Source organism: Schistocerca piceifrons, chromosome 8 (assembly GCF_021461385.2).
Source record: "Schistocerca piceifrons isolate TAMUIC-IGC-003096 chromosome 8, iqSchPice1.1, whole genome shotgun sequence".
In the NCBI taxonomy this organism is placed as follows: domain Eukaryota; kingdom Metazoa; phylum Arthropoda; class Insecta; order Orthoptera; family Acrididae; genus Schistocerca; species Schistocerca piceifrons.
In genome coordinates, this window is record NC_060145.1 from 156,106,994 (window position 1) to 156,119,893 (window position 12,900).

The following is a 12,900-nucleotide window of genomic DNA, read 5'->3' on the forward strand; positions in this document are numbered from 1 at the left end:
CCCAGCATTGGCGATTCAAACATTTACTACCGATACGCGGTCTAGCGCCACGCTATCAATGACTAACCACGAAAACCAGCTACTCCAGTTTTAAGGTAAACCTTTTATTCATTTTATTTCCTTTACCAGAAAGTCTCGTTCTTCCTTACAATGTTGTTGTTCTTATCAATTTCACTAGCAAACATTATCAATGATTAGCTCTGAAGCCGAGCAGAAATATTATATTACCTATCTACAGAAAGTGTCTACTTTTGCCGCAAGGATATTTTCATTTTTTTGTGATTTCAGCATTGCAATGAATTAATTTTATCAAAATAAGTTCATTATCACTACTGTAAAACCATAATACTGCATTAGGGTCTGTTTCACTGAATACAACCATTATTCGCTGATAGAATGTTGTGAAGTATACAGCATTGTTTCGTAAAGTAATACTCTGTACTATTAGAGGCAGAAATCATCTTCGTGAGTCTTTATTATTGTCATGTTCAGCTACAGCAAAAATGAAATTATATCCAAGAGATTTCTTCCATTGCCTACTCAGTTGTGTAAATACCAAACGTAGCTTTACAAGAGAGCAAATCTGTTTCTTGCTGACAGCACTTATTTAACAAACATATTAGCAGAAACTGAGAACATATGTTCTTCTAATAATTTCCGGGTATGCAGCCGGATCCGGTCGACATTCTGCTACGATATTTCGGCCCAGAGACATCCGACTATCATCAGGTGAGTACACAACTACTGAAGAGCCCAGGTGCACCACCGAGGGCAGCACGTACAACTCGGCTATGCCGCGCATGTCAACATCTGACGCATGCGCTGTAGGATGCCAGTACATTTCGCTTCCGCTAGATTCGGCATAAATACCGCGACTGCACCTGGGCTCTTCAGTAGTTGTGTACTCACCTGATGATGACCGGACGTCTCTGGGCCGAAATATTGTGGCAGAATGTCGACGGGATCCGGCTGCATACCAGGAAATTATTAGAAGAAGAAATACGCCGGGAAATTTTCAGAAGTCACATGAGAACATATGGATTGGAAATTAATAAAATAGTACTTTCTGCAATTAAAGTAATGTGGTTTTCAATCGTTTATATCTCCATCAGACAGATAAAACAAGGAATACGTAGAAGTTAGCAGCATCATTTCATAGCATCACACTCAGTACGAAATCTGCTCTCAACTAAACTATAGCTGACGTTCCGTATTTTTCTTGTTGTTACATAAACTTATTTCAGTACAATTTCAAGTCAAATTCTATGTACCAGCTTCGTTAGTATTCTTCATCAAAGTGACATTTAGTCCACCATTTTACTCTCATTACCTGTCAATACATTCTCGTGTCAGAATGCAAGCCTCCAGCTGGATTATTCTGTGAACACATCAGATAAGTGTTAGAAAGGAGAGTGAAAGAAAAACACTTTATAAATGCAAATAATAAAAGAAAGGAAACATCAGAATTATTATTAACGCTGTAGAGAAATGTTTATTTTTATCCTTTCCAAGAAGCAATTTACTCATATGTAGTAACATCTCCAGCAATATTAGAACAAACGTAATCAATGATCTCTTCAGCTGTAGTGTAATTCACACTTGAAATAAACGATTGGCAGTAATATCAGTGAACGAAGGGATGAAAGTTATACATAGAGTATAGAAAACAATTAAATGTGGTACACATGGCTTCAGAATTATTGTACAGAAACTTTGATACAGCACATAAAAATGTGTTATGAGTATTCATAATGTGATACCCAATTGGACGACGGCTGATTAGCATAGCAAATGATAAGAAAAACGCCAGAGAATTAACTGATTTGATATCGGCAACAAATCTTTAACGCATACAACAGTATTCGAAATAAATAATTTGCCCATCTACCTTTCATAATTTTTTTTTCTGACCCTTACGTTCATGTCCGAAGTTTTCGTGATGGAAATAGTATCAGGCTGTTATTGGTCGTGCAGGTGCATCCATTGTTTACATAGTTTTGGTCTGGTCTCATGTGCCACGCCAAGATTTAATTTCAATCTCTTCATCTCAGAGCAATTACACATTCCGTCCTCGGTTATTATTCTTGGATGTACTACAGTCTTCTCCGACAACTTTCGCTCTCTAAAGCCCTGCCTAGCATCATGAAAGTCTTACACATGTCGTATCATCCTTCACCTTGTCTTGTTAATGTTTGGCATAAATTTCTTTCCGTGCTCAGTCCCTGACTGCGATGTTACATAACGGTTTTCTCTCTCAGCAACAGTCCGTACGAACAAAACAACTGCGAATTTACCTGTTGTCGCTCGCACCATAGGTAACTGGGCTTTGCGCGGCACTGTTTAAAAAAAATGACTGATGAAGTCATGGGCTCGAGCTGCGCACGACTACTTTCAAGCCCATCAGCTAACTCGCTGCAAATAATAACTTATAGCTGCATAGTCAAATAGGCTATGCATTGACTAGAATTGCGAATTAATAACATAAACAGACATATTAAATAAAGGTAAACGAATAATTAATAAACAGGGAACATGTATAGGTGCTGTAGACAACAGATAATGATGTTGAGTAATGTTTATTCAAGAAACTGAAACTCAAAAAAGGGAATGTGGCCCTACGACAACAAACTATAATGCAGACAAAAATAATTTTATTAAATGCAGTAAAGTTGCATTGATAGCGCTACGAGAATGTTACCAGAGTCACCAAGCTAAATGTCATCGAAGATTCGCGAAAACTAAGACCAGCTCCAAATAATTCAGAGTTCACCAGAATGATTTACAAATTAACACACTTAAGATGACGAGTAGAAACTCATATTCTTTCCATTCTCAGATCCATAATGCAACAGGAGAAAGAGCACTGTAGCGCCCAGACTCAGTTACCTACACGACCCAATAACTCAGCTCACCTCAGGCAGGTCTGCCCTCTTCCAGAACAAACGTAATAGTGTCTCAAAGTTAAAGTCTCCTAGCGGCCGTTCACTGCCCAAAATCTATCACTTATACGACCAAATACCCAGCACTAAATAAGCGTAACATTGCACGGCAAAATTCATTACAGTATCAGTGCGATTATTTTCCGCAGTCCTGTAACATCACATTTCAAACATTTCAATTATTCTCTTTCCCTATTTTTCTGCAATGCATCATTGACTTCCAACCAATATTTTGCTCCGAACATTCCCAGAAAATTCTTTCTGCAGATATGTCCCATGTTTGATTATGCTAGACGACTTTTTTCCTCCAACTAATGCTCGTTTTGCCTGTGCTAATTAACATCTCTTGTTCTCCTTGTTTTAACCATTACAAGTTATTTTGCTTCCAAGATAGGAGATTCTCTCAATTTGTCGGGTACGTGGTTCCCAATTTTGAACTCAAGTTCGCCGCTAATGTCATTCCTACTACTACTCAATACTTCGGTTCTTCCTTCGGTTTACTCTCAGTTCACACTCTGAACTGAATTAACTGCTCATCCCTTTCAACAGGTTCTACAATTCTTCTTCTAGGACAATTGTGACATTACAAAATCACGACAGGATTTTAATCCCACTTCTGAATCGTACACATTGCCTGCCATTGTAATTCCCAGAGAACAAATAACAAAAGTTTACTTGCTGTATGTATACAGTGTAGTAGGAGTAACACATACAGTGAAGTTCATTTGGGGGATACGTCGAGCGAAATTTAGCGCACTGAGCTCCCACCGCTGTCACAAACAACGCTTTAACTGGGATGGGTATCGAATCAAATTGAGTGCGAATGACAGAGACGGCTACGTCTTTCCATTCTGCTTTAGCCCTATACCAGGATTCATCAACTGTAGTGGCTGAGGAGACATAGCATGACAGTTTCTTGACAACTGATAGATGTTTCCAGCGGGTGAGAGGTATGGAGAACGTCCTGAGTAGGGTCCAACGCCTCTCTATTGAGACAGATCGGGACACTATGGCCTACATGCAGTCTTGTTTTGTATCGTTGAGAGATAACAACACAGAGATTTCGGAGATGGAGCAGAGCCATCAGTGTTATCAAGGCAGAAAAGTGACGCCAACTGTCCAAATCACCATCTGTGTGAACAGGAGGTGATCGGATAGTGTACTCAATAGCACCAATTTGATCACGCAACTTGTTGAGCCGGAATGATGCTGAATGTAGTCTGGCAACTTTCATTACCACACTAGTCTACACACACGTTGGCATCCATCGAGATGGTGTACACAGACTGGGACTGGTCGGAAGGGACGACGTGGTGCCAGTTCCGTGTGTGTCAGTGGGCGCCCCTCGCTTTCTGCGGCATCAAGGGATGCTGCAACAGTGATCGCCATGCTCACAGGCCTTGGTGCTGCAGATGCCGTCGCACTGACTGTGTCGACAGTTGGCTTCATATAAACGAGCCCATCCCATGACACAGCGTGCGTGACGTAGCTACACGATCCGGCCGAGCGACAGTACACGGAGGCGACAAAGTCATGGGATACCCCCTAATATCGTGTCTGATCTCCTTTTGCCTGGCGTAATGCAGCATCTCGACGTGGCATGCACACAAGAAATCGTTGGAAGACCTCTGCACAAATACTGCGGCATACTGCCTCCATAGCCGTCTATAATTGCGAAAGTGTTGCCGGTGCAGGATTTTGTGCACGAACTGACCTCTCGATTATGTCCCATAAATGTTCGATGGGATTCATGTCGGGTGATCTGGGTGGCCAGAAAAATCTCCAAAGTTGTGTTGTTGTTGTTGTGGTCTTCAGTCCTGAGACTGGTTTGACGCAGCTCTCCATGCTACTCTATCCTGTGCAAGCTGCTTCATCTCCCAGTACCTACTGCAGCCCACATCCTTCTCAATCTGCTTAGTGTATTCATCTCTTGGTCTCCCTCTACGATTTTTACCCTCCTCGCTGCCCTCCAATAATAAATTGGTGATCCCTCGATGTCTCAGAACATGTCCTACCAACCGATCCCTTCTTCTAGTCAAGTTGTGCCACAAGCTTCCCTTCCCCCCAATTCTATTCAATACCTCCTCATTAGTTATGTGATCTACCCATCTAATCTTCAGCATTATTCTGTAGCACCACATTTCGAAAGCTTCTATTCTCTTCTTGTATAAGCTATTTATCGTCAACGTTTCACTTCCATACATGGCTACACTCCATACAAATACTTTCAGAAACGAATTCCTGACATTTAAATCCATACTCGATGTTAACAAATTTTTCTTCTTCAAAAACGCTTCCCTTGCCATTGCCAGTCTATATTTTATATCCTCTCTACTTCGAACATCATCAATTATTTTGCTCCCCAAATAGCAAAACTCCTTTGCTACTTTCAGTGTCTCATTTCCTAATCTAATACCCTTAGAATCACCCAATTTAATTCGACTACTTTCCATTATCCTCGTTTTGCTTTTGTTGATGTTCATCTTATACCCTCCTTTCAAGACACTGTCCATTCCGTTCAACTGCTCTTCCAAGTCCTTTGCTGTCTCTGACAGAATTACAATGTCATTTGCGAACCTCAAAGTTTTTATTCCTTCTCTATGGATTTTAATACCTACTTCGAATTTTTCTTTTGTTTCCTACACTGCTTGCTCGATATACAGATTGATTAACATCAGGGAGAGGCTACAATCCTGTCTCACTTCCTTCCCAACCACTGCTTCCCTTTCATACCGCTCGACTCTTATAACTGCCATCTGGTTTCTGTAGATATTGTAAATAGCATTTCGCTCACTGTATTTTACCTCTGCCACGTTTAGAATTTGAAAGAGAGTATTCCAGTCAACATTGTCAAAAGCTTTCTCTAAGTCTACAAATGCTAGAAACGTAGGTTTGCCTTTTCCTTAATCTAGCTTCTAAGATAAGTCGTAGGGTCAGTATTGCCTCACGTGTCCCAGTATTTCTACGGAATCCAAACTAATCTTCCCCGAGGTCGGCTTCTACCACTTTTCCCATTCGTCTGTAAAGAATTCGCGTTAGTATTTTGCAGCTGTGACTTATTAAACTGATAGTTTGGTAATTTTCACATATGTCAACACCTGGTTTCTTTGGGATTGGAATTATTATATTCTTCTTGAGGTCTGAGGGTATTTCGCCTGTCTCATACATCTTGCTCACCAGATGGTACAGTTTTGTCAGGACTGGCTCTCCCAAGGCCATCAGTAGTTCTAATGGAATGTTGTGTACTCCCGGGGCCTTGTTTCGACTTAGGTCTTTCAGTGTTCTGTCAAACTCTTCACGCAGTATCGTATCTCCCATTTCATCTACATCCTCTTCCATTTCCATAATATTGCCCACAAGTACATCGCCCTTTATCGACCCTCTGTATACTCCTTCCACCTTTCTGCTTTCCCTTCTTTGCTTAGAACTGGGTTTCCATCTGAGCTCTTGATATTCATGCAAGTGGTTCTCCTTTCTCCAAAGGTCTCTTTAATTTTCCTGTAGGCAGTATCTATCTTACCCCTAGTGATATACGCCTCTACATCCTTACATTTGTCCTCTAGCCATCCCTGCTTAGCCATTTTGCACTTCCTGTCGATCTCATTTTTGAGACGTTTGTATTCCTTTTTGCCTGCTTCATTTACTGCATTTTTATATTTTCTCCTTTCATCACTTAAATTCAGTATTTCTTCTGTTACCCAAGGGTTTCTACTAGCCCTCGTCTTTTTACCTACTTGATCCTCTGCTACCTTCCCTACTGCATCCCTCTGAGCTACCCATTCTTCTTCTAATGTATTTATTTCCCCCATTCCTGTCAATTGTTCCCTTATGCTCTCCCTGAAACTCTGTACAACCTCTCGTTTAGTCAGTTTATCCAGGTCCCATCTCCTTAAATTCCCACCTTTTTGCAGTTTCTTCAGTTTTAATCTATTCATAACCAATAGATTGTGGTCAGAGTCCACATCTGCCCCTGGAAATGTCTTACAGTTTAAAACCTGGTTCCTAAATCTCTGTCTTACCATTATACAATCTATTTCATACCTTTTAGTATCTCCGGGGTTCTTCCATGTATATAACCTTCTTTCATGATTCGTAAACCAAGTGTTAGCTATGATTAAGTTATGCTCTGCGCAAAAACTCTACCAGGCGGCTTCCTCTTTCATTTCTTAGCCCCCAATCCATAATCACCTATGTTTCCTTCTCTCCATTTTCCTACTCTTGAATTCCAGTCACCCATGACTATTAAATTGTCGTCTCCCTTCACTACCTGAATAATTTCTTTTATCTCATCATACATTTCATCAATTTCTTCATCATCTGCTGAGATAGTAGGCATATAAACTTGTACTACTGTGGTGGGTGTGGGCTTCGTATCTATCGTGGCCACAATAATGCGTTCACTATGCTGTTTGTAGTAGCTTATCCGCATTCCTATTTTCCTATTCATTATTAAACCTACTTCTGCATTACCGCTATTTGATTTTGTGTTTATAACCCTGTAGTCACCTGACCAGAAGTCTTGTTCCTCCTGCCACCGCACTTCACTAATTCCCACTATATCTAACTTTGATCTATCCATTTCTCTTTTTAAATTTTCTAACCTACCTGCCCGATTAAGGGATCTGACATTCCACGCTCCGATCCGTAAAACGCCAGTTTTCTTTCTCCTGATAACGACGTCCTCTTGAGTAGTCCCCGCCCGGACATCCGAATGGAGGACTATTTTACCTCCGGAATATTTTACCCAAGAGGACGCCATCATCATTTAATCGTACAGTAAAGCTGCATGCCCTCGGGAAAAATTACGGCTGTAGTTTCCCCTTGCTTTCAGCCGTTCGCAGTAACGGTACGGCTATCTGTATCGTTGAGGCACGCAAGCCTCTCCACCAACGTCAAGGTCCATGGTTCATGGGCTCTCCAAAGTAGTCGCTACCAATTGTGGCACGATGGCATGGAGCACTGTCATCCATAAAAATTCGATCAATGTTTGGGAACGTCAAGTCCATGAATGGTTGCAAATGGTAGTCGAACATGGCCATTTCCTGGCAATGATCGGTTCAGTTGGACCAGAGGACCCAGTTCATTCCATGTAAAAACAGCCCCACACAATTATTGAGCCTTCACCAGCTTGCACAATGTCTTGTTGACAACTTGGGTCCACGGCTTCGTGGGGTATGCACCCCACCTTACTGTCAACTCTCACCAATTGAAATCAGGGCTTATCTGACCAGGCCACGGTTTTCCAGTCGTCTAGGGTCCATATGCAACAGTCACGAGCTCAGGAGAGCTGCTGCAGGCGATGTCGCGCTGTTAGCAAAGGCAATCGCCTCGGTCGTCTGCTGCCATAGCCCATTAACGCCACATTTCGCTGCACTGTTCTAACAAATACGTTCGTCGTACGTCCTACATTGATTTCTACTGTTATTTCACACAGTCTGCTTGTCTGTTAGCACTGCAAACGCTGCTGCTCTCGGTTGTTAAGTGAAAGCCTTTGGCCATTACGTTGTCCATGGTGAGTGCTAATGTCTCAAACTTGGTATTCCTAGCACACTATTGACGCTGTGGATCTTGGAATATTGAATTTCTTAATAACGATTTCCAAAGTGGAATGTTCCATACGTTTAGCTCCAACTGCCATTCCACGATCAAAGACTTAATTCCAGTCGTGCGGCCATAATCATGTCGGAAATCCCTGCACATGAGTCACATTACATATATCATCTCCGCCAATGCACTGCCCTTCTAGGCCTTGCGTACGCGATGGTACCGCCATCTGCATATTTTCAATCGCTGTCTCATGACTTTTGTCACTATGTCTGCCCTCCCTGACGCAATTAATATTGTACATGGCAGTATCACTCTTTTGAATATTTCGATTGAGAATTCGGATGACACACGTGAGTTCCAGAGTAACTCAAAGTTTTATAAAGCGGAACAATAAACAGAGTCTGTCTTATTTCGACAGATGTTGACCCTTTCTTACACAAGGGATAATGCTGTCTTCTCACAATGAACCAACATTCAAATGCTGTTTTCTTTGAGGGAACTTTTCGTATAAACAGCGTGTAGAGGACGTTACTTCTACCTACATGGGGCTGCACTGAAATGCTGACCATTTGCATATCGTAACATATTGAGCAAAACACGGCAATTTGTCGTTTCTTGCACGCTGTCTTGATGACGTTGCTGTTTAATGGCTAGCAATATATGTACGAGGTTCTCAAGACCAGAAAAAAATGTCACAACACACATTTCGAAAGGCGAGTGTGTAGCATATCCGGTAGATGCAGGAAGTGGCTATCGTATGTGACAGTTAACACTTCCTGGCGCTGTCACATCCTCCATCTTAGCTACTTAAAATAGTTACTCTGAGTTTTCCTCCTTACAACTGCAAGGAAATGCGTGCGCAATCGTTTACAAGCTCTTGGATCGTAGAGCCTATGGAACTAGCTGCTTATATTGTGTCGCCTGGACATCGTGAACAAGTAGATAGCAGTCGTCTCTCATTCGTGACGACTTTTTGCATTAAATGCGACAGTGAAGTATGCATAATGATAATGAGAAACTTGAAGATGACTATAGACCCGAAGTAGCAATAGTGTCTTATGGTGAGTAAAAGAAAAACCAAATAGCGAATCTATGAACCCGAAATCGCGATAGCGTCCAAAGCGAAATAAAAGAATAATCAAATGACGAATTTATTACCATTTAGGCTGTTGCTCAAGTTCACAGATGTGCAAAGTGATCAAAAGTGTCATAGCATTACAAAGGCTTGCTGCAAAGTAATGCCTCCGAACTTTTGATGTGGAAAGTCTTAAAGTTTATTAAAGAAAACTAATTTTATTATAATTCTAAATCTTTATTTGTGAACATTGTATTGTATTGTACGTTAACCGGGGGCCTAGAAACGTCGGAGAGGCTCCATCCCCGCCTCAGTCGCGGTGGTCCACAACCCCACGACGACTACCGCAGCCCACTTCACCCCTCCGCCACCCCACACCGAACCACTCTTTCAGGGTTATTGTGCGGTTACGCCCCCGGTGGACCCCCCCCCCCCCCCCCCCAGCGAACGTATCACACCAGACGAGTGTAACCCCTATGTTTGCGTCGTAGAGTAATGGTGGTGTACGCGTACGTGGAGAACTTGTTTGCGCAGCAATCGCCGACATAGTGTAGCTGAGGCGGAATAAGGGGAACCAGTCGCACTGCCGAGGCAGATGGAAAACCGCCTAAAAACCATCCACAGACGGACCGGCTCACCGGACCTCGACACAAGTCCGCCGGGCGGATTCGTGCGGGGGAGTTTGTCAACATAGTCACCCTGGTGTCGAACACATTTCTCCCAAAGAGGGACCAGTTTGTTGTTACCGTCACTGTAGAATGCTTTACTTTGTTGACGGAGCCACAATCTCACCTCTTATTGCACCACTTCACCATCATCAAACTGAAGTCCTCGAAGCTGTGCTTTAAGTTTTGGAAACAGATGAAAGTCGGATGGGGCCAAGTCTGGACTGTATGAAGGATGATCGAAGACGATAAAACAAAGGCCTCTGATTGTTTCAGAAGTCGCAGCGCTCGTGCGTGGTCTGGCATTGTCATTCCGAAGCAGAGGGTCCTCCATGGGTGAACAAGTTCTTCGAATTCGTTCTTTCAATTTTCTGAGCTGTTTCCCATTCACCGACATACTTACGATACACAACGCCACGTTACATGTTACAGTTCCGAGCCCTCTAGCGGCAGAGGTTTGTAACTTGCGTAAGCGAAGCGGGAAACTCGACCAAGTAATAAGCATGACATGTGTTTAACCGATATTGAGAACAGCAAAAAATGTTGGAGGTATTACTTTTCAGCGCGCTCTCGTATATGCGTTAAAATTTAGGTCCATACACAGGAAATCATCGTTGGCATCATACATGTGAAATCTTGTGTTTCTGTCTAGGGCAGTGTCTCAGTAGTTCTGGTCAGCCGTCGCCTTGCTCTTATCTCTTATCAAGTATCAAGTGTGTACGTGCGTCACGTTAATGACCTTGATGATTGTACATTATAGTGTTGTATTTGTAGAGCCTTGTTGCGGTTATTCGAAGGTCACTCCAAAAGAAATGCGTCCAACTTTCGTTCTACACATTTGCTGTTTATACTGCTCTCAGGTGTCCAGCCGCGTGTAGTCATCTTCGTAACGCGATATTTCGACATCGTACCTTGCCGTCATCTTCAGGTGATACCAGCAGAATGATTGCCTTCTCTATATTCCGCATCCTTTATACTGCGATCGCTCCCCACCCCTTCCGCACAACGCCGTGGCACAACGCGTCGGTTGTCTGCAGCCGCCTTCGTGGGCGGTTGTGGCTCTCAATTGGCGCTGTGATTTTAGTTGGCTGTGTGCTGGGTCCAGGGTGTGCTTAGGATTTCAAAATGTTTCCACCAGTGATGCTGGCGTATCACTCCCTCAAGAAAGCTGTTTCACTTGATGTTTGTCTGAAGCAAAGTGCTGTTACAGCGTTCCTGTCATGTGATAACGAGACAGTGCCACAGTTTCACAAGAGATTGAAGACGGTTTATGGGAATGACGCTGTTGATCGCAGTACAGTTATTCATTGAGCAAGCAGATTATTGGTGAATGTGGGCACGCCAATACTTCGGACCCCGCGCAGCGGCAGACCGAAAACTGCACAGATTCCACTGTGCAGCGTATTCACAAACTAATTATGGCTGAAAAACGCGTAACACTGAACGAACTGCCAATCCGAATTGGAGAGGGGGAAGCGAATATGTGCAGAATATTGAAATAGTTGAAAAATATTTGGGCCAGGTGGGTTCCGAGAACGTTTACGACTGGACAACACTGAAATACCTACACATCTACCCTGACTTGGCACCATGGGATTACCACCTCTTCAGTCAACTTACGGAATACCGTCGTGGAACTAGATTTGAAGAATTCACGCCCTTAAAAAGGCTCCTAAGCAGTGGCTCAGATGTGCTGATTCTGACTTTTACCACACAGGTTTACAAGTCTTAGTTCCACAGTGGCGTAACCCAGTTTAAAGGGACAGAGACTATGTGGAAGTATTACAATTTGCCTCTCAAGAATGTATTAACATACTGAAAAAAATACCAAAAATATGGAAAATTAATTAGAAGTTAAAAAAAAAGAACATTGTGCACTTCCTTTGGAGCGACCATCGTACATAGACTAACATCAATATCTGCATATAGATCCAGAAAGTCTTAAAAATATTTTCCTCACCGGGTCTTGTCGTTCGTCTGGTCGGTCCACTTGGCCGAAGGCGCAGTGTTTCGTGACCGGCGTGAAGTTTCCAGTCACCTGGAAGTGGTGGAGGTAGCCGGGTGGCGGCTCCGATTCGCAACTGGAGGGACCCAGGAGCACGCTGGGAACAGTCCGGCCCAGCTCCACGTCTTCGTGAAACACCCGGAGGCCCGCTTGCTGCGCCAGGTCCATCAGCGAAGCCTCCACTTCTTTGTCTCCACCTGCAGTACAGTCAGAGACCGATGGTCAAATATTTCATCTGTCGACAGTGCAGCAATTACATAGCGGTGCGGGATAGCGAGTGTCGCTTTTGCAAGATGGTACTGCTAAAAACGGAAGAAACGGATTATTAAACTAGTATATGACAGCATACACTATCTGATCAAAATGATCCAGATGCTAATAGGGTGCATCGGGGAATGCCTCCCAGATGTGGGTCGTACCGGGGAAATGAAACACCTGGGGTGGACCAAAACCAGCAATGTTGGCAGCGTCTATACTCCAGAGGATCGGCTTCACGTAGCGCCTGTTCTCTACGTTAAGAGCGGCTGTTTACTACAAGCTGACACAGAATAATGGGAATGCTTGAAATGAGTAGGGGCAGCCATGGGCAGCTGGCAGCACTGCGGGTTGGTGACAGTTAGCGAGTAAACAGAACGCCATTTCAGTAATCATGGATCAGTGGAACGGACA

The 12,900-nt window shown here is 43.1% G+C and overlaps 1 protein-coding gene across 1 annotated transcript in view; it reads right to left on the bottom strand.

The window, feature by feature from the left end:
- Positions 1–1,072: 1,072 nt before the first annotated feature.
- LOC124711637 overlaps positions 1,073–12,900 on the bottom strand; it is an 86,143-nt gene continuing 74,315 nt past the window's right edge. The window contains exons 6-7 of the mRNA XM_047241823.1: positions 12,187–12,428; positions 1,073–1,378 (exon numbers count right to left, since the gene is read on the bottom strand). The gene's annotated coding sequence lies outside the window, so the exon portion shown is untranslated. The remainder of the gene's footprint in view (positions 1,379–12,186; positions 12,429–12,900) is intronic.